The 23500-nt window shown below is 34.4% G+C and overlaps 1 protein-coding gene across 1 annotated transcript in view; it reads left to right on the top strand.

The window, feature by feature from the left end:
* LOC140833389 (desiccation protectant protein Lea14 homolog) overlaps positions 1–23500 on the top strand; it is a 32437-nt gene that overhangs the window by 8446 nt on the left and 491 nt on the right. The window lies entirely within an intron of this gene.

Genomic DNA, 23500 nt, shown 5'->3' on the forward strand with positions numbered 1-23500 from the left:
AATTGTAGATTAATTAATCTAGGTATAATATATTCGAGAAATTAAACACAACATTTAAAAACATTTAAATTTGGAGGTCAAGCATGCCATACAAAATTCTAAGCAAGATTCTAAACTAAATTAATTTGTTAATGCATTAAAATATATAATGGAGGTTTAACATTTTAATCAAATAAAATGCAAGGATTAAATAAAAACCTATCATGCAAATGAGTAACAAATTCGGTCAAGCCTTAAACCATTTCTAATGTGATTAGTAACTCCCCATTCAAGTATGTATTCACCTCCCAATTTTAATGCATCAATTATAAGTAAATTCAAATGCAAAAGACACCTTAATTATTCCTTAATCTGTCATGCTATCAAACGGACGGAAACATGCAGAAAAGAATAAGAGCAAGAATCGGTTAGCAAAGGAATAAGGAAAACAATTCAAACTCCATTCAAATTCTGCACTTGTAACTCCCAAGTAAATGCAATTCAATATCCATTCAACACGTCTTATAACACTCCTATTCAGTGTCTAGCAAACCCACACTCTCACCATTCGAAAATAATCAGAGAAAATAGCAGCTTAGTACCGAAACACAAGCAGCTGAAACAAGAAAAGAATACCAACTCCGATCCCGCCGCTCGTATTCGTCGTTTTGATTTGTTTTCTTCAAAACAAATTCCAGGCATGTATATGTTGTTTCTTGACTCTTCAATCAAGTCCTATAGATATTTTTAAACCAATATATAATCATGATTCATGCAACATTTCGAAAATTGGACAGCAACTACACGATTATTCTGCACATAATTTTGAATTCCTCTTTGCATCTCACGGCTTTGGTTTGTCTTGTGGTTCAGGAGGTTGGCTCGTTTTCCAGGCACCCACGGCTGTTGGTAGGCATGATTTAGAATGTATTAGGGTGTTTTTAGATCATTAGTTTACATCCATACGTTCACAAACATGAGAATGACAGCAAAAGTTCCCTCATGTGCAGAATGGGTCTCGGTTTGGCCATTGAGTGGGTAAGGTGAGTGTGTTCAAATCATGGCTGTCCTAGGGACTGTAGCCATGGTTAGATCCCTACCTTATCATGTCTAGGAAGTAACCAAATCAGTTTCTCCAAGCTTAGTTCACGATTCATTCAGATTTTTACAGCAACATGTCAAGTGTCCCATGATTCTAAAATTCTGTTTCTTTTTATGATGGTGGTTTCGGTTTTTGGTGTGTTATTGGATTATGGTTGGCTTCTAACCCATAGCCATGGTTCCTACAACACTTCACCATGTCTAGATCGAGCCATGGTCGATAAAATGGCCCTTGGAACGAGACAAGACAGTAAAATGGTTCAATACAATACACTAGGCAGCAAGTGGTGCTCTTGGTTGGTATGCTGTAATTGTCCAAGGTGTTTCCTTGGATTGTGGTTGGCTTCTAGCCCTTAGCCATGGTCCAAGCCATGCCTTAGGATGTTGGTAAGAGTCCTTGGGCGGTGGTTTAAGCCCATAGTCATTTATTTCAGGATTTTCACCACAAACAAGTAAACTGCTACTGCTGCATTTTTTTTCCAGCAGCTGTGACCTTCGGTTTTGGTACTTGTTTGAGTTCTTGGTTGGATTTTAGCCCATGGCCTTGGACTGGACAATACCTTAATGAGTTAGGAAAGTCATGTTTTTGGCCGTTTGTGATTTGGTCGAGTTTAGAGGTCGTACAAGAATTTACGGCGAAAGGTGCCAAAATGACTCTCGAAAGAGCGTCTTATGTTTTTGGATTCCTTTCGCCTATTTTCGTGTGTTACAGTTATTATGCAAATTTTTCAGTATGTTTGGGGTATTTTAATAATGGTTAAACGTCGGTTTAATGTTGTTTCGGGTTGGTACGAAGCCAAGGTTAAAAATCAAGGTGTTGGTCCGACTAGTCTCGTTTTTGGTTCTATTGCTAAAATTTTGTCAAATTAAGATTTATTGCATGTGTCACATATTAGTAGCAAGTCGAAGCAAGCCTGGGAACGATCCAACTCATCCGGTAAAAATAAGGTTATAATTATATTACGTGCATAAAAATTCAAAATGTTTATTTTTGAGATATATGCTATATGTCTTGTGGCCACTATATGCTTATGGGTTTGGAAGTCGGTAGGCGCAACCGAGGACCTCTCCGCCCGGTGACTTACGACCGGTTATGATTATGTATGGGTACTGACATCCAGTCCAAGGGCTGTGATTGATCTCTACCGCCCAGTATTACTGTGGTTTAGTCTGATCAGGCGCTTACGCTATGTTATGGGCCACTTGCTTAGAAACATTATCTCTACCAGAAAATTATGATATGTTATGACAGAGCTCTATTGAGCAAAGCTTTTACGGATGATTTTTAGATATGTACGTAGTTATAATTATTCACGTTATGATTTTCACCATGCACTTTACGATACGTTATTTTTACGTTGCATGCGATTTTATGATATATTTACTTGTTATTCATGATATATAGTTGTTGAGTCTTTAGACTCACTAGACTTGATTGTTGTAGGTGTTGATGAGGTAGAGACCTGCGGACGGAGACCAATGAGCGATCTTGGGACAGCAGTAGTAAACCTGAGGACCTCATGATTCAGCTTATGCACTTTTCATTATTCAAACTCAGTTTTAATACGTTGGATTATTTTAAATTGATGTTTACGTTGGATTATTTTTAAATGGTTGGTTGAAAACATTATTTTCGCTTCCGCTGTTATTTTAAAGTTAAAAACTCATTTACATGTTTATTTTAATTAAATGAGATAAGATAATTATTTATTTAGAAAATTTTTAATAATTCCGCAAAATTATGAATACGAATTACGGGCCTCTACAGTTGGTATCAGATGCCTATGATCTTGTAAAGGGTTGTACTACTACTGCTCTCGAGAAGCTCATGAAGTCACGTCTTTGGTCTGTAAGTTTTACGATTACGCATTTATTTTAAAGCTTAGAATATTTTTACATCAAGACTGAATGAAAGATTTTATGTCAAGATTACGATTATGTATTATTTATTTAAATTTAAAGAAATAGTGGAATATGCATGTTGGTTACGTATGGGTTATAATTATGGAACAGCATGCCTCCTAGACGCCGTGTTGGATGCCCGAGAGGTGATGATGAGCGCCGTCATGAGGGCGATGGGGATCAGAGACAAGGGGAGATCGAGGGGGGAGATTTACCACCACCCCCTCCACCAGACATGAATGCCCAGATGCTAGCTGGGATGACTCAGTTCTTCGCACAGTTTGCGGGGAACAATGCAGTAGGAGCCAGACAGCCGGGATCGGAGGCTATCTATGAGCGGTTTATGAAGATGCGACCAAAGGAGTTCTTAGGGACGTCCGATCCTATGGCTGCCGAGGGATGGATTAAGTCCCTTGAGGTTATTTACAAGTTTATGGGGCTGGAAGATGGAGATATGGTTCGATGTGCGACCTATCTGTTCGGAGAGGACGCTCGCCTATGGTGGGAAGGGGCATCAGTGGCTTTGGATTTGACTACTTTGACTTGGGCACGCTTCACTGAGGTATTCTACTCAAAATACTTTACTGAAGATGTGCGTTCTAGATAGACTACGGAGTTCATGACCCTGGGGCAGGGGGACTTGACAGTTACGGAGTTCATCCGTAAGTTCGAGAGGGGATGTCATTTTATACCCCTGATTGCTAATGATGTTGACGCCAAATTGAGGCATTTTCTGAATGGTCTACGGCCGATCTTACGCCGTGATGTTAGGGTGGCTGGCCCTACTACTTTTTATGTGGCTGTTTCCAGAGCTCTAGCGGCAGAGCAAGACCAGAATGATATTGAGCGCGATCGCCTTGGGAAACGACCATTTCAGGCACCACACCGTCCTCCTCAGTCACAGCTTCAGAATAAGAGACATTTCCACGGTCCACCCAGGAACAGAGGGCCGCAACAGCAACAGCAGGGACGAGCAGTCCCAAGGACAGTGGAGTATCCAGTATGTGTCAGGTGCTCACGTCGTCATGCTAGGCCATGTATGTATGGTTCGGGAAAGTGTTACAAATGTGGTAGTACTGACCACATATTGAAGAATTGCCCACAGAAGAATCTTCCTACCCAGGGCAGAGTTTTTGCTCTCCATGCTGCGGAGACTAACCCGGAGACGATGCTCATGACAGGTATCATAAATCCTTAAGTTGTAATTCAAGTTTAATGTTTTGGATTAATATTTTTGAACTTAGAATCTATGATAGGATTGCATGCTCTAATCAGTGTTATTTACGAGAATTTAAGTTAGAAGAACTTTGACCTTTGCATGTCTATAAGCATAGTTCTTGTAAAACTATTGGGTTTAGCATAATATTCCAATCTTTCAGGGAGAATCTTTTTAGCCGGTTCAGCTACGAAAGCCTTGATAGATTCAGGGGCTACCCATTCGTTCATTTCAGAAACTTTTGCAAATTCTCTCAAGATCAAATCAATTGGGCTCGACATAGCATATTCAGTAGCATTGCCTTCTGGAGAGGAGATGACAGCTACTAATGTGATCCGAGATATAGACCTGGAACTTCATGGTAACCTTGTGTATGCGGATCTGATAGTTCTGCCGATGCCAGAATTTGATATCATTCTAGGGATGGACTGGCTACTGAGGAACCGAGTTTTAATTGACTTCCAGCAGAGATCTGTTCTAGTCCGACCACCTGGGATGGAACAATTCTTATTCGAGCCAGACAGGTATTTTAATTTACCGCGTATGATATCTTGTGTCCAGGCTAGGAAGCTCATTCATAGAGGGTGCCGAGCATTTTTAGCTACTCTTGTATCCGTTCCCGAGACGCCCAAACAGTCAGCATCCGATGTTCCAGTTGTCCGGGATTTTCTAGACGTTTTTCCTGATGACGTCTCTGGATTGCCACCTGTGCGAGAGGTGGAATTTTCTATTGAGCTTATGCCTGGTACGACACCGATCTCAAAGGCGCCATACAGATTAGCATCGACGGAGATGGCAGAACTCAAGAAACAGATTCAGGAACTTCTTGACAAGGAGTTCATTCGCCCGAGCTTTTCGCCATGGGGCGCACCAGTATTGTTTGTGAAGAAAAAGGATGGTTCGATGAGGCTCTGCATTGATTACCGGGAGTTGAACAACGTTACAGTGAAGAACAAATACCCACTCCCGAGGATAAAGGATTTATTTGACCAACTTGGAGGGAGCTTCGGTATTCTCCAAGATTGATCTGCGTTCTGGTTATCATCAGCTGAGAGTGAAAGATGCCGACGTTCCCAAGACTGCTTTCAGGATTCGTTATGGCCACTTCGAGTTTCTTGTGATGCCGTTCGGTTTGACGAATGCGCCTGCAATCTTCATGGATCTCATGAATCGCGTATTCCAGCCGTATCTTGATCAGTTCGTGATAGTATTCATAGATGATATTCTCATCTACTCAAAGAATCAAGAGGATCACAGCAGACATCTGACCACAGTACTGCAGACCTTACAAAAGCACAAACTATTCGCGAAGTTCAGCAAATGTGAGTTCTGGTTAGAGAAAGTGGCGTTCTTAGGCCACGTCATTTCTAGTAGAGGGATCGAGGTAGACCCGGCGAAAGTTGCAGCAGTCAGAGATTGGGTTGTGCCTCAAAATGCATCCGAGATCCGTAGTTTCCTTGGACTAGCAGGATACTATCGGAAGTTTATTCGCGGATTCTCCTCCATCGCAGTTCCACTCACATCATTGACGAAGAAGAATGTTAAGTATGTGTGGAACGAGGAATGTCAGAAGAGCTTCGATACATTGAAGCAAGCTCTTATTTCAGCACCAGTATTGGCCATGCCTTCAGGACCCGGAGACTTTGTTCTTTATACCGATGCTTCAAAACTCGGGTTAGGCGCGGTATCGATGCAGCATGGGAAGGTGATAGCATATGCTTCTCGGCAGTTGAAAATTCATGAGAAGAATTATCCTACCCATGACCTAGAGTTGGCAGCTGTAGTATTTGCATTGAAGATTTGGAGACACTATTTGTACGGAGAGAAGTGTCAGATCTTTACCGACCACAAAAGTCTCAAATACTTCTTTACACAAAAAGAGTTGAATATGCGGCAGAGGCGTTGGTTGGAGTTAGTTAAGGACTACGACTGTGACATTAGCTATCATCCTGGCAAAGCTAATGTAGTTGCAGACGCGTTGAGCAGGAAAGTCGCAGGGATGGCTCATTTGGTGGTTTCGAGACCTCTTCAGTCTGGGATGCAGAGGTTTGATCTAGAGACATATCCTCGTGGTAGAGTTCCTCGTCTATCTACTTTGACGATTCAGTCCTCTCTACTAGACCGTATTCGCAGTGGACAGTTAGCAGACGAGCAGTTGGCTAAGTGGAGACAGAGAGATGAAGCCAAGGGCAGTATCTTGTATGCAGTTAGAGACGGTATTGTCAGATATCGAGACAGAATATGGGTTCCTAGCAGCGATTCTATCCGAGCAGATATCTTATCTGAGGCCCATATGTCGCCGTACTCTATACATCCAGGGAGTACGAAGATGTACAAAGACCTGCAGTTATTATATTGGTGGCCAGGGATGAAGAGAGATATCAGACGATTTGTATCCGAGTGTCTGACGTGTCAGCTAGTGAAAGCGGAACATCAGAGACCAGCAGGTTTGCTCAAGCCTCTTCGTATTCCCGAGTGGAAGTGGGAGAATGTCACCATGGACTTCGTTGTCGGTTTGCCGAAGTCAGTCAGAGGGTCGAATGCTATATGGGTGATTGTTGATCGTCTTACGAAGTCAGCTCATTTCTTGCCTATTAAGACGACTTTCTCCATGATCCAGTATGCAGAGTTATATATCCGGGAGATCGTCAGACTTCATGGTATTCCCGTTTCTATAGTGTCTGACCGAGATCCTAGATTCACTTCCTCATTTTGGAAGAGTTTACATTCAGCTATGGGTACGAAGTTGTTGTTTAGCACAGCTTTTCACCCACAGACAGATGGTCAGTCCGAGAGAGTTATCTAGATTCTGGAGGATCTTCTTCGTGCATGTGTTCTTGATTTCTCCGGGAGTTGGGAATCAAAGCTACCGTTGGTGGAGTTTACTTATAACAACAGTTTTCAGTCGTCTATCGGTATGGCTCCATACGAAGCACTGTATGGTCGCAAGTGTAGATCTCCTATTCATTGGGATGAAGTAGGGGAGAGATCAGAGTTGGGCCCGGAAATTGTGCAGCAGGCTGCTGATGTAGTAGTCAAGATCCGTGACAGGATGAGGACTGAGGACCGCTCAGAGTAGACAAAAGAGTTATGCGGATCAGAGGAGGAGAGATCTGGAGTTTGCTGTTGGTGACCATGTTTTCGTGAAGATTGCACCGATGAAGGTGTCATGCGGTTCGGGAAGAAAGGAAAGCTCAGTCCGAGATTCATTGGACCATTTGAGATCCTCGACAGAGTTGGGACATTAGCTTATCGTGTTGCCCTTCTGCCGAATCTGGCCGGAGTACACAACGTGTTTCACGTCTCCATGTTGAGGAAGTATATGGCGAATCCATCGCATGTCTTGAATTTTGAGCCGTTGCAACTCACTCCGAACTTGTCTTATGAGGAAAGACCAGTGCAAATTTTAGACAGACAGGAGAAAAAGCTTCGGAACAAAATGGTCAAGCTAGTGAAAGTCAAGTGGCTCAATCATTCGGAGGAGGAAGCTACATGGGAAGCTGAGCTAGAGATGAAGAGTCGATATCCCGAGTTATTCGGTAAGATTTAATTTCGAGGACGAAATTTCTTTTAAGGGGGGCAGAATTGTAGAACCCGAAAATCAGATTACGTATAAGCCATGCATAATTTCTATTATTTAAATTAAATATGAAGATTTAAATCACGATTATTTATTTTAAAGGTCACGATTATTTATTTTATAGGTAGATGTTAGTATTATCTTTTCAGGATAAATACGCGAGGTCGGACCGGAGTTAGAGATTTGAGATAAGATTAATAATAAGAAAATATTCCTAAATTTAAATTAAGTCAAGGAATAAGTTAATTTATAGAAAAAGAATGTTTTAGGATTTATTTAATTAATTGGAGTCAAGTTAGTAAATAAATTCTATTAGGTTCAATATTTAATTAAAGTTTAAGAAAAAGGTGTAAACAATTGTAGATTAATTAATCTAGGTATAATATATTCGAGAAATTAAACACAACATTAAAAACATTTAAATTTGGAGGTCAAGCATGCCATACAAAATTCCAAGCAAGATTCTAAACTAAATTAATTTGTTAATGCATTAAAATATATAATAGGAGGTTTAAAATTTTAATCAAATAAAATGCAAGGATTAAATAAAAACCTATCATGCAAATGAGTAACAAATTCGGTCAAGCCTTAAACCATTTCTAATGTGATTAGTAACTCCCAATTCAAGTATGTATTCACCTCCCAATTTTAATGCATCAATTATAAGTAAATTCAAATGCAAAAGACACCTTAATTCTTCCTTAATCTGTCATGCTATCAAAGGGACGGAAACATGCAGAAAAGAATAAGAACAAGAATCGGTTAGCAAAGGAATAAGGAAAACAATTCAAACTCCATTCAAATTCTGCACTTGTAACTCCTAAGTAAATGCAATTCAATATCCATTCAACACGTCTTATAACACTCCTATTCAGTGTCTAGCGAACCCACACTCTCACCATTCGAAAATAATCAGAGAAAATAGCAGCTTAGTACCGAAACACAGCAGCTGAAACAAGAAAAGAATACCAACTCCGATCCCGCCGCTCGTATTCGTCGTTTTGATTTGTTTTCTTCAAAACAAATTCCAGGCATGTATATGTTGTTTCTTGACTCTTCAATCAAGTCCTATAGATATTTTTAAACCAATATATAATCATGATTCATGCAACATTTCGAAAATTGGACAGCAACTACACGATTATTCTGCACAGAATTTTGAATTCCTCTTTGCATCTCACGGCTTTGGTTTGTCTTGTGGTTCAGGAGGTTGGCTCGTTTTCCAGGCACCCACGGCTGTTGGTAGGCATGATTTAGAATGTGTTAGGGTGTTTTTAGATCATTAGTTTACATCCATACGTTCACAAACATGAGAATGACAGCAAAAGTTCCCTCATGTGCAGAATGGGTCTCGGTTTGGCCATTGAGTGGGTAAGGTGAGTGTGTTCAAATCATGGCTGTCCTAGGGACTGTAGCCATGGTTAGATCCCTACCTTATCATGTCTAGGAAGTAACCAAATCAGTTTCTCCAAGCTTAGTTCACGATTCATTCAGATTTTTACAGCAACATGTCAAGTGTCCCATGGTTCTAAAATTCTGTTTCTTTTTATGAAGGTGGTTTCGGTTTTTGGTGTGTTATTGGATTATGGTTGGCTTCTAGCCCATAGCCATGGTTCCTACAACACTCCACCATGTCTAGATCGAGCCATGGTCGATAAAATGGCCCTTGGAACGAGACAAGACAGAAAAATGGTTCAATACAATACACTAGGCAGCAAGTGGTGCTCTTGGTTGGTATGCTGTAATTGTCCTAGGTGTTTCCTTGGATTGTGGTTGGCTTCTAGCCCTTAGCAATGGTCCAAGGCATGCCTTAGGATGTTGGTAAGAGTCCTTGGGCAGTGGTTTAAGCCCATAGTCATTTATTTCAGGATTTTCACCACAAACAAGTAAACTGCTACTGCTGCATTTTTTTCCAGCAGCTGTGACCTTCGTTTTGGTACTTGTTTGAGTTCTTTGTTGGCTTTTAGCCCATGGCCTTGGACTGGACAATACCTTAATGAGTTAGGAAAGTCATGTTTTTGGCCGTCTGTGATTTGGTCGAGTTTAGAGGTCGTACACGAATTTACGGCGAAAGGTGCCAAAATGACTCTCGAAAGAGCGTCTTATGTTTTTGGATTCCTTTCGCCTATTTTCGTGTGTTACAGTTATTATGCAAATTTTTCAGTATGTTTGGGGTATTTTAATCATGGTTAAACGTCGGTTTAATGTTGGTTCGGGTTGGTACGATAGCCATGATTAAAAATCAAGTTGTTGGTCCGAATCGTCCTCGTTTTCGGTTTAATGTTAAATTTTGTCAAGATTAATATTTATTGCATGTGTCACATATTAGTAAATAAGTCGAAGCAAGCCTGGGAACGATCCAACTCATCCGGTAAAAATAGGATTATAATTATATTACGTGCATAAAAATATAAAATGTTTATTTTTGATATATATGCTATATGTCTTGTGGCCACCTATATGCTTATGGGTTTGGAAGTCGGTAGGCGCAACCGAGGACCTCTCCGCCCGGTGACTTACGACCGGTTATGATTATGTATGGGTACGGACATCCAGTCCAAGGGCTGTTATTGATCTCTACCGCCCAGTATACTGTGGTTTAGTTTGATCAGGCGCTTACGCTATGTTATGGGCCACTAGCTTAGAAACATTATCTCTACCAGAAAATTATGATATGTTATGACAGAGCTCTATTGAGCAAAGCTTTTACGGATGATTTTTAGATATGCACGTAGTTATAATTATTCACGTTATAGATTTTCACCATGCACTTTACGATACGTTATTTTTACGTTGCATGCGATTTTATGATATATTTACTTGTTATTCACAATATATACATGTTGAGTCTTTAGACTCACTAGACTTGATTGTTGTAGGTGTGGATGAGGTCGAGACCGCGGACGGAGACCAATGAGCGATCTTGGGACAGCAGTAGTAAACCCGAGGACCTCATGATTCAGCTTATGCACTTTTCATTATTCAAACTCAGTTTTAATACGTTGGATTATTTTAAATTGATGTTTACGTTGGATTATTTTTAAATGGTTGGTTGAAAACATTATTCGCTTCCGCTGTTATTTTAAAGTTAAAAACTCATTTACATGTTTATTTTAATTAAATGAGATAAGATAATTATTTATTTAGAAAATTTTTAATAATTCCGCAAAATTATGAATACGAATTACGGGCCTCTACATTAAGTATCTTTTCATGATAGTCCATGGAGTCTTTTCCCATTGGACATATTTTTCTTCTATAAGAAGAATTAATTCTCGATGTTTTTTCTTTGTATATAGAGCTGAATCATTATCATCTTCTTTGATGATATTAGCATATGATGGTGAAGCTTGAGAATCTGTATTATTTCTCTGCTTTTGTTTCAAGAATTCTTGAAATTCATTGTATAACTCATTTTGCTCAGTATTACTGGCTGATGAACTAGATAAGTTCTGAGCTATTAGCCTCTGTTTTTCATCCTGTGCAATAATATTAGGGGTTTTTCCCCTACCACCTCGCCCTCCGTAAGAGGACTCTCCTCTTCCTCGAGAATACATATCTGTAAATAAAAACATTAGGATAAATATTCTCGAGTTAAAAAATCATGTAAGTGATTATCTTCACCTTTTTTATATAAGGAGAAATATAATTTAAACTTCCTAAAAATATTTGTAATTGAGTTTTATCAGTTATTATATAAGGAAATTTTGATCCAAATTCAATACTTATTTGAATAGGAATTAGTTTTCCTTTCTCAATCATATGACCAAGAAAACGAATATTAGTTTGGAATAAAATCATTTTGGATTTTGAAATAACTAATCCATTTTGAATAATAATATTTATATCTAAATGTTTAAAATGTGTTTCAATATCATTTGAAAACACTAAGATATCATCTATATAAACAATTATAAAATTGCTATATGAATAAAAATATCATTCATAATTTGTTGAACTTCTGAAGGAGCATTTTTATGTCCAAATGGCATAACAGTCCATTCATCATGTCCTATTGGAACATTAAAAGCAGTTTTATATATATCAGATTCTTTTATTTGAATCTTCCAAAATCTTGATTTTAAATCAAAATGTGAAAATATGATTGCATGAACTAATCTGTCTAATAAATCTTTTTATTAGGAATATGATGTCTAATCCATTTCAAAACCTTATTAAGGGGTTTATAGTTTATGACTAGTCTAGGAACACCTCTTTCCTGCTAAGAATTTTTATTAACATAGAAAGCAGTACATGACCAGGGAGATTGAGAAGGTTTTATTAAACTTTTATCTAGTAAAGAATGAATTTCATTCTTACATAATTCTAAATATTCTGAATTCATCTGACAAGGACGAGCTTTGGTAGGAATATTTTTCTCATCAAATTTCTCTTCGTATGGAAGAGATTTAATATGCTTCTTTCTATTCCAAAAAGCATTTGGAAGATCATTACATATTTCTAATGGAAATTTATTATAAATAATTTTAATTCTTTCATGTAATTTAGGATTCTGTAATTTATCATCTATTGTTAAAAATTTTACTTCTTCTTTTAAAGAATTTATTTGAAAGGTTTTTCTTTCAATCTTTTCTTGTAATTCATTTAAAATTCTATGAACATGTTTAGTTATAAACTGAAAAGAAATAGGATTACCTTGATAAGTTTCTATAATACCTGTTTCATCAACATAAGTTAATTGATAAATTTGATAAATAAAAGGAAGACCAAGTATAAATTGGCTAGAAATATATTCCGCTAATAAAAAACTGGTCTAAATACATTTTTTATCTTTGCAAATATAAGCTTTTGGTAATTTATAATTTATTTCTAATGGTTCTCCTCCTGCATTAGAAAGAGAATGAGTAGTTTTATGAATACATTTAATAGGAATTAATCCTTCATGTATAACATTTAAATCTACACCACTATCTATCATAGCAATGAAATTTCTATTATAAGAGTTATCAATTAATAATGTAATATTAGTATACCATTTTTGAGATATTATCATACTCAAAATAGATAAATGTTTTTTATTTGAATTAATATCAGGGAAAGAAATATCTTGAATATTTTCAAAACTTTCAGTATTATTAACAGAATTATTAGTTTCAATAATTGAGATACGATAATTTAAACTATTATTGTTATGTTGTAAAATATTTACTTGTTCTTTTAGATTTTCTATTTCATTAACTAAATCCTGTATAGTAACTGAATTCTATTGATTATATTTTTTCTGTAAAAGATTTTTTACTTCTTTCATAGAATAAGCTTGTTCTTGTTTGACAAGAACGTTATTATTGCTTGTTGAAGCAGTATTTTCCATTTGATCAATAATTGTAGATTTTAATATTGGATCCTTAATCATTTTAAGGAATTCTAAAATATTATTGTTTGTTAAAACATTTATGTTTAAATCTTTAAATTGAGACATAAGTTTATAAAAATCATCATTACTTTCATTATTATCGTCTATGTGATTAATACAAGATTTTCCTTATATACAATTATTACATTCTTCTAAATCAGAAATGTCTGATTCATTATCCAGAATTTCTTCTGAATTGTAAGATTCTGAAGAATTCTCAGTTTCACTATCAGAATTATTATTCGAATCCATTATTATTTTAAATAACGTTTCTTTTAGATTTTCATCTATATCTATATCTAAATTATTAATTTTGTTTTTAGCTCAACATTGATTACCATAATCTCCTGGCTTTTTACATTTTCTATAAATTATTATTATTTTAACTTGATAATTTTTAGCTTTCCGTAAATCACGGATTTCTTTTCTTCTTTTTCTCTTTTTGTCTTTCAGAAAAATGTCTTTTCTTATAAATTTTTTCAACTTTATCTTTAATTTTTTTCTTACCTTAATTAGGTAAATCCATACCAAATTGTTCACAAAATTTACCTAGTTGTTTTTCCTCTAGTAAATTATGTCTTTTAATTTGATTATTCAATTTTAATTCATTACAGAGAGCTATTAATTTTCTATAAGTATAATTATCATAAAGAATATTTATATCATCCTTTCTTAATACTTTTCTAACCCTTTCAGCAAATAAGAAAGGTAAACTATCTTTGAATTTAGATTTCCAAAGACTATTATTACAGTTGGAATCTCATATATACGAGATAAGAAAGTATCTTTATACCATCTAAAATCAGTAAGTGTTTTACATTTTAGATTACTTAATAAAGTTCTAATTTGTTCACTATTATCAGTGAATTTTCCAGTAAAATGTTCAATCATAGTCATTATTAATGAATAAACAACATTTTCTGATTGAATATTATTCTCCAATTAAGCATTCTACGAGCAGTATTATAAATCTTCTTGTCACTAAAACCATCAATATTACACTCATAAATATTTTTCTCATTATAACTATTAGAGAAAATGTATTCTGGTTTTTCTAAAAGAACATCCATTGGAGTGGGTCTATCATAATAATATCTATGCTGGGTAGGTGTAAGGCCCGAGAATTTGATTACCGTAATCTGAAATGATTTGGGTATAATTACCGTAATTTAAGATTAATCTGGGATGATTTATTGATCAATTGACATGATTGAGGTTATACAAACTTGAATTAAGAAGCCGAGCATCATTATATTATAAGCCAAGATGTTCAATCGAACATCTCAAGATGTTCGGCCGAACATCTCAGAAAGGCTTGGCGCACATGCGCGACCGGTAGCGGCGCATATGCGCGAAAATTACAGAAACTTTGGCGCATATGCGCGAGTAAAGACGCGCATATGCGCGACATGCCCAGAACCTTCGGCGCATATGCGCGGGTAGATGCGCGCATATGCTCGAGTGGTTTTGTGGCAAATTTTGGAGAAGCCACGTTCTTGTCATGCACGAGATGTATATATATATATACATACAAAGGCTAATCTCTTCAGAATGAGGCAAGAGAAACGAGAAAGGTTTGAGGAGATAGCTTCAAGTTTTTCGACGTAAAGAATTTAGAATGTATGAGAAATCCGCCCGTCTGTTTTCAAATCCGACTTCAGTACTGAGTTCCTATCAACTTAGGCTACAACTGGACGTAAGTTTTGCTACGTTTGACATGTTTTGAAATTAGACTATTGTCAGAATTGAATAGGATTCATATATGATGTTCTTGTCATGTTAGACATCATAGAATCGAAGTCAGATTGAGGAACAGACTGAATATGTAATTGTTATGATTTTTGGAATCAATTTGACTGAGAATTCATATCAGATATGTATTGTTATTGAGATTATGACTGGTATCGATACTGATTAGGTATTCTGGTATTATATCTGTGATGTTTGGACTGACGGGGTTATCGAGACTGTATTGGTATACCGTCGAAACATCAGTTGATTGATATTGAACAGATTCGGTAGTGATTTTGATTATATCGTGATATTGTCGATATGGATTAGATTGTATCTTGATTCGATATCGATCAGCGTATAATTCGATTTGATTATTGATCAGAACAGGTATTGAATTGAGTTGTTATTGATATTATATCTGTTCGGTATTGTTATTACCAGATTGAGAATGGACCGAGATAGAGTCGGGACTTCTTCTTCTTCTTTTGAGCGAGAAGATAAAGGTATAAATTAATGTTGAGTTGGGATTGCACAACTTGAGTGAGGTTTGACTCGAGTTTCCCTAAATCACATACTTTATTTTATTGCATTGTTATTTGCAATTGAATACGATTGATATTTTTGGTCCTATGGATTTATAGACAATGTATGTCTTGAGTCATAAGCGGATATGCTTAGTCGTAGACATTTCATCTTGTGACAGAAGGGCCGGATAGTGAGGACTCGTCACTGGCCCATTGCACTTTGTCACAGGACAGGATATTGATGATAGGACCACAGTCCATGACGGTTAGGTCAGGACACTGGATGTTTGGTTATATCGACGTGGATAGAACTGGAGTCTTTTCTATTACTGTTGGTCGATATAGGAATACCACATCTGGAAACCGGGATCCCTAGGCTAGGATTGAGTCTAGTCTAAAACGTGGAGTCACGAGTCTGAGTGACGATTATATTGATTTATATTTATTGATGTTGATTATGTTCCTGAATATGGTTCATGTTCCTTGCTGTTCCTGATATTGGTACATGTTTAGAATAGGAGTTATTCTTGATATTCAGTATGTTCCTGATATTGGTACATGCTTAGAATAGAATTTATTCTGGATATTGAATTATGTTCCGGATTAGGGTACATGTATAGAATATGATTATTCTTGTTATGGTTGATATCATGATTTTGATATATAATATGATTTTTGATATATGCTTTTATATTGTTTATATGATGGCATGTATACATGATTTATACTGGGATATTTATATCTCACCGGAGTTATCCGGCTGTTGTCTTGTTTGTATGTGTGCATGACAACAGGTGGGACATGATAAGGGTCAAGAAGAGAACGAGGCTGGACTAGATAGCGTGGAGATCCGGGCTTCAGAAGCAACTTAGGATTCAGCACGAACATGTAGTTGAACCTAGTTGGACTATGTAAATCATAAAATAATTGTTAGATTATGTATAATATGTAATTTGAATTTAATTACATTACGTTTCCGCTTTGCATTTTAAAAAAAAAAATTTAGACCCTGTTTATTATATTTGATTATTTATTCCTAAAGACGATTAAGGAATGAATTAACGTCCGGGTCCCCACAGTAGGTCTATCTGCCCATTTGATTTTATTAATTTCTTCATCAGAAGAATTATTAATGTTTTCAAATTCTTCATTAAGGGTATTTAAATTAAGATTTTTAAATTTTTCTTCTAATAATTTTTCTATATCAGAAACAGAAAATTTAAATTTAAAATATTTTATATCAGGAGGGGATTGATAGATGAAGTAGCAATAGAAACAATATTAGTTTCTGGTTCTTGTATATGAACATCTGGTTTAATTTGATTAATGTCTAAAATAATTTTATCAACACGATCTTTAAGAGAATTTATTTCTTCTCATATTATAGTTAAATATAAATTTGTATAATTTTGTTTTTCAATTATCTGATTAATATGTTTAACAGTTATTTGTAACTTATCATTGTCAAATAATTTTGAAAAAACAGTAAAGTTTAAAATTTTATTATTCTTTTCTATAATAAAAGATTGTTGAGGAGGATGAACAGATTTTTGAATATGTCCTGAAGAAACTTTATAATTTCTTTCAAGTATAAAAATATAATCTATAATAAATGTTTTGAAAAACCAAGGAACAAAATGAAATAATTTATTCTGGTTTTAATATTTATAAAATTCTGAAACTATAAATTAAAATTCTTCTTCAGAGAAACTTTTAAAATACCTATCTCTTAAAATATTCTCATTTGGGTAAATAAAATTCTGCATTTATCTTTGCTCTTGCAAGAGATCTTTTAGTAAAATCAATTTTTGATTTACTATCCATTAAATACTAAAATTAATTTCTGAAACTGTATCAGTTTCCTTAACTTTTTGAAAGTTACTTTTATGAACAATATTATTTTGATTTATAATTAAATCATCTACTGTATCAGTAGATTCTAAATCTTCTCTTACTTGAGAAGTAGATGCTCTAGATGTTTGTGGCATTTCAACCATATAATCTAGAGGTGAAATAAAAGAATGATTAGATCTTGATCTAGCATAAACAGAAGAGGGTTCTTTATTCATTATTAAACTGTATTTGAACAAATCCTTCATTATTCTGTATAACTTGTTGTAAATCTCTATTTATTATAGGATTTCTAGGAACATCTTGTTCTATTATCCAGTTTTCTGGAAATTCTATTTCTTCCCATTTTATAGATCTACGAGTTGTAATATTAGATCTATTAATATTAGTTTCTACAAGAATAGTTTCATTTAATTTTTTTATCTATTCTTTTACACATATGATTAAGTGTAAATAATGGTTTATAATAAATACGATAACAGATACATTTAACTTTTGTTCCAAGAGTATAATTATAACCATGAGTTTTAACATTTAATGTTAAAGCATCTAATATATTAATATCAGACAAAGATAAAGATAAATTAGGATAAACATCAAAATATATTGGACCATGTGCTAGACTAGATTAGATTATTCCCATAAGGGATTTTTTTCAATTTAAATTTATACCATCTCTTAAAGCTGCTATAAAGCTTTCTGGTAAACCTTCTAAATTTAAAGGTCTAAAGACAATTTGTATTAAACCTATATGAATAAATTTATAATTTTTCCTATAAGGTAAAATATCCTTATTATTTAATAACTTAATAACCATTTCTTCATTATGAAGAGGTACCGAAGATTATGTAGTTTTTACTACTTGTTTGAAACCAATTCTCTCAAAGGTTCCTAACTTATAGATCATTTTAGATTCTATCTTAGGAATAGTCTATTTATTCAATAAATCTAAATTTTCAAGTAAATCATATTCGTCATTTAAACTGTTTTGAACAGTTGCTTTCATACTGAAAACATTCATTTGAATAAATGTGCTAAATTATTAACCAGACTATTTCCATGACTCTGATACCATCTAAGGCTTGGAATCAAAAGAGGAATCTGATACGTGGCGTTGTTTTACCAAACTTTTTCTTAGTGGCTTTCGCACACATGGAGGTTATGGAAACATAGATATATATTAGATAGATATATAGATATTAGATATGTAGGGAAAAGCAAAAAAATATTACCATGAAAAAATATAATTTTCTCACTCAGGAGATTTATCTTAAAAATTTGATTGATGAGATAATTTGATAAGAATTTTTATGAGTACTTTGAGATGATCTCATGAATTTATATTTATTAAACTTTTTTGAAAATTTTATATATTGTTATGAAAATACATCAATAAATATAGTTATATGTGTCTACAACTTTCATTAATTAATATACAATTTAAAAAAAATAATTTTTTAAAAAGAGAAATGATGTCAAAATATCAAAAAATTAGCCGCCTTTAATCAATGGTGTAAGCTTAAGAATGTGAAATTTATTGTACGACTTAAAACTTATTTACAATTATTACAATCAATTAGAAAAAGTACTAGGAATTGGACAATATAATTGAAATATAATACAGTTATATAATAATTAAATATGATTATTTTATAAGAGTTCGACGCTAAAAAAATTTAGTTTAGAAGTAGTGAGTAATAATAAATATAATTTTATATCCCTAGCTCGTCTTCAAGTGAAGGGTAATTTGAGGCGGAGCAAGCACAAAAAGTTTGGCATGAAGAAAATAAATAAGTATAATGACTAAAATAATTGGTCAACTTCGAAGTTATTAGAGTAAGTGTAAGGTTCAAAATACGATAAAGTAATTCAACTGTATGCAAATCTAGGAAAAAAATGGAAAATGCTTAAATAAATTGTTTTAATTGCGTGTATTAAATGTGGTAGGCATGTTTACATGTTTAAGATATAGTTTTCTACTAGAATGCATAAAACTGTGTTTTAAAGATTATTTGAGACACGGTCGAGAAACGGAGATCGAAGACTGTAAGAGGAATTTTTTTATTAAATAATTATTTTTAATTATTTAATGTATGGTGTATTTAACATGATATTTTCGAAAATGTTGTATTTTGAGGTGCTTTTAAGCGACGAATCGTATTTTAAACCAATAATCTATTTTTGACGAAAATAAGGACTTTTTGGTAATTCGACTAATTTTTTCAAAGTTTTCTTAAACGAAATATTTTTCCTGCTATATAATGGACCTATTATACTAAGTTATTGGACCTAGTTTACTACACAATTATTTATATCCAAAACAAGCTTTCAAACCCTAGAATTTATTCTAAACCCACGCCCCCACACACTTAGGATTCCTAGGGCAGCCATCACACAACTACGCACACATTTCAAAGGCAAATACACGTGATTTTCGAAGGGAATTCAGCAAGGTCTTCTCTCCGCCAACATTCCTCGCATCGTAAGTTGTTTTTCATCCGTGAAATACACAAAAATACGCCTTAATCTTCCTTCACTCATATCATATTATATGTGTTAATACATGTGTGCATGAAAAAATGATTCACTTTCTTTTATTTTTGTTTTTATGGCAAAACTTGAGTTTTTATGTTTCTAAATTCATGATTATGATGCACAAAAAGGCTGCCATGATAAGGCTACTGGGAAAGGACGTTTTTCAACATGTTTAAGGGTCCATAGATGTATGCTTAAGGGCTGGAAAATAGGCATGTAGGAGCCGCACGTTCTATGGTTTTAAAGGGGACTAGGGATTGCGTTTTTGGTCCTAAGAGGGAGTGGCTGCTAGCTGCTGTTTGGGATGTGTTCAAGGGAGCTGAGGGTCTATTCATGGTCCTAGATGGGTTGTGCAAGGGCTGGAAAAGGAGGATAAAGGTTTCACGTCGTTTTGGGTTGTTTAAGGCATGTATGGGCGTGGCTTAGGGCTGTGTTGCATGGGCTGTAGAGCTCGTCTAGGAAATGACTAAAGGGCTCGGTTATGGTCCATCAGGGTCAGCTAGGGCCTTGTTGGGTCGGCCAAGGGCTAGGGTCGAAAGGGGTGCTGGAAGATTATTAAGCTAGGGTTTCGAATTAGGGCAATGGAATTTCATTAGGTGTCGTAGGCTTTTTAAAGGGTTTTAAATTGCTTGAATTGAGTTGCATTGGGATTTGTTAGGTGCTATGGTAAGTTTGGTTAAGTTTCGAGTCGATTCCGATTAAAATCAGGACGTAAGTTCAAGTTTTAAAACAAACTGCGAAATTAGTCAAGGAGCTTAAGTTTACGTCTGAGAAATGTTTATGGGTTTATTTTATGATGTTATGTTAAGTTTGGATTGATTTGGGTCGTCGTTTTAAGGTCTAAGGGTAAATTGATAAAGTTCGGGTTCTAGGGGCAAAACAATCATTTTACACTTGAAAAAAATGTTAGACTTCCTAAAAGTGATTTGAATGCTGTAACAAATGATAAAATATTTATTTTAAAATATTATGGAATTTTATGAGGAAAAACGAGAACGTTAAAAGACGTGTTGCATGCTTGGTTTTAAGGGAAAAATTATATATAAGCACGAATTTTTATAAGTGATGAATATAATGAAAGGTTGAAGAAGGTGACTTTCATTATGACTAAAATGAAAAGATATGGTGATATGTAAGGCCAAGGCTCACTTGACGGGTGAGAGTGTCGATAATAACCACACCGCCTCGTACCATGGTTATACGTAGATAGATCCAACGACCTACAGCTGATACAAAAGTCATAGTTAATGATCTGAATTCAATAAAAGAGAAACATATACGTATATGATGAAAGGAAAAATGATATGATAAAAAGAAAAATTATTTAAAGTTATGCATGTTCATGAAAAACTATTATATTAAAAGTATCTTTCACTGTTGCTTGTGAATATATATGTACTACTTGTTATCGTGGTTAAGGTTTGTTGAGTCAATAGATTCACTAGGTGTGATCGATGCAGATGAGAATAATTTTAGTGATGATGGAGGACTTGATGGTTGAACTAGTTGGAGTGATGATGCACATAACCCGATGACCTTTGCTAGTTTGATTTTTTTTAAAGATTCTATGACGTTTCATGACTTTTGATGCTTTTTTGAGTGGTTTTTGAGAGAAGTAAGATGCTTATGATTTATTTTGAAAAATTCTAGTTTTAAGTTTGATTTAATAATTTATTCTTTTATGTTTTGAAATGCGTTTTTGGATTTTCAAATAATTAGTTGGTGAGTTTATTTTAAATGGTGTAAAATATTTATATATATGTTTGTATGTTCATAATCGGCTGAGATCATAGATGAAGAAAAAACAATTAGTATATTTAAAAAAAAATGAGTAGTAGATGTTTCAATAAGTGTCCAGTGAGTGAAATCTTGTGTAAAAAAATATTTATTTTAATAATATTTTAAGATTTTATTCAATTAAGACATTTAATTTTTATATGTATATTCTTACAAGTTGAATAAATAATAACCTTGAATATACTATGGTACAATGAGGTCGAGTTATGTCGATAATGAAATTCATTTAATACGTATTGTATATTCTAAATTGGTTCTTAATCAATTCAGTTGTCTAAAATAAGGATAAAGGTTGATCAAGTTCTAGATTAGCATATGTGATGTTAATTAGCATATGTGATGTTAATGCCACGTTTTATTGATTAGGACATGGATATGTCCAATCATACAAATGAATGATCATAATATTAGTCACTGAACAACCTTCTTTCGCACTTTACAAAAGGTTATCTTTATCGATTGGATAAGTCTGTGGTTACGATTGTACACTATCAGTCTTTTGATTTGGAACAACAAAGAGGCTCTATGTACTACCGATGCACTCTGACTCATTTATCAAATCTGCGAGAGTCATTAGGTGACGAGGTTGTGTATAATTTGGATATACATATGAGTCGTTTCATTATAGTCGAGGACTCACCGCTCAGCTGCGGGTGTGGATATCTTATATGGTTTGATATGTTAATAGTGCCAAGAATCTCTAGCAATATTATGAGTTGTGCTTAGGAAAAAGTATTTTTCCTAGTAACAAACGATGTTACTATGATTACTGAAAGACACATTACATCATTATCGAGTTCATATGCAACACTTGATATAAAAATGATGGGAGATTTGATGAAGATATATGAGTTGAAGGTACCTTATTGTACGCTAACCATAACTTACTGATTCTTGAAATAACTATCAATGATACCTAGAGAATCGTGAGCCGATGTTATTAGATAGTCAAATAATGATTCGATTGGTGCACTTAGGACTGATTTATGACGTTCTTGTGATCAAAAGGTTGATGTACATAATGAGACAAATAAGGGTAAGCGCATATAAGAGGTAAATGTTACCTCGAACATGACTTGTGAAGTCACAATTAGCCGTATGCGTAAATCATTAACAGTGTGTTTGGAAACCATGATTTGAGAGGATTTCGTGGGATTTGGAATTGGATTTGGAATTGGATTTGGAAATTCAAGTATTTGAAATTCCATTTGGTGTTTGGTTTAAAATTTAAAAATGGTATTTACAAATCCATTTCTTGTTTGTAGAAAAAAGGATTCGAATTTGGAATTTTAAAATTTTACTAAACTACCATTATAAATCATATAAACATAAGTAACTAAAAAAAGTTTAGAAATTAATAATTTTTCTCTATTATTTGTATTTGTAAATTCAAAAATTAATTATTATTTATTAATCATAGTGCACATAAAATAATAATTAAAAAATCATCAAACAACTTCAAACTTTAACATGAAATTATAAACGTAAAAAGAGGCTTTGATAATTACTATAATTTTTATTATATTAATCAGTAAATAACACAAGAAACTTATAAAATTTAAACGAAATCTTTCAACTTCAAAAAAGTTAAAAGGAAAAAAAAGTCTAACCATTTAGAAACTTTTGGTGGAGAATGATGTGTTGGATAAAAAAGTAATTTTATATTTTTAAAAATCAAATCCTATCAAATCTTATCAAATTTGATGGGATTTGGATATACTTGTGGAAATCCCATGAAATCTTAAGAAAATCCGAATCGTTTTTTTTAACATCTTGCCAAACAGTAAAAATAGGATTTTGAAATCCAAATCCCATGAAATCCTCCCAAATCCTGGTTGCCAAACACACTATAAGGGCCACACAAGTATTAAATTTTGTGTCCTCATTCAGATAGTGAAATTCAAGGA

This window comes from Primulina eburnea, chromosome 6 (assembly GCF_022965805.1).
Source record: "Primulina eburnea isolate SZY01 chromosome 6, ASM2296580v1, whole genome shotgun sequence".
NCBI classification, from domain to species: domain Eukaryota; kingdom Viridiplantae; phylum Streptophyta; class Magnoliopsida; order Lamiales; family Gesneriaceae; genus Primulina; species Primulina eburnea.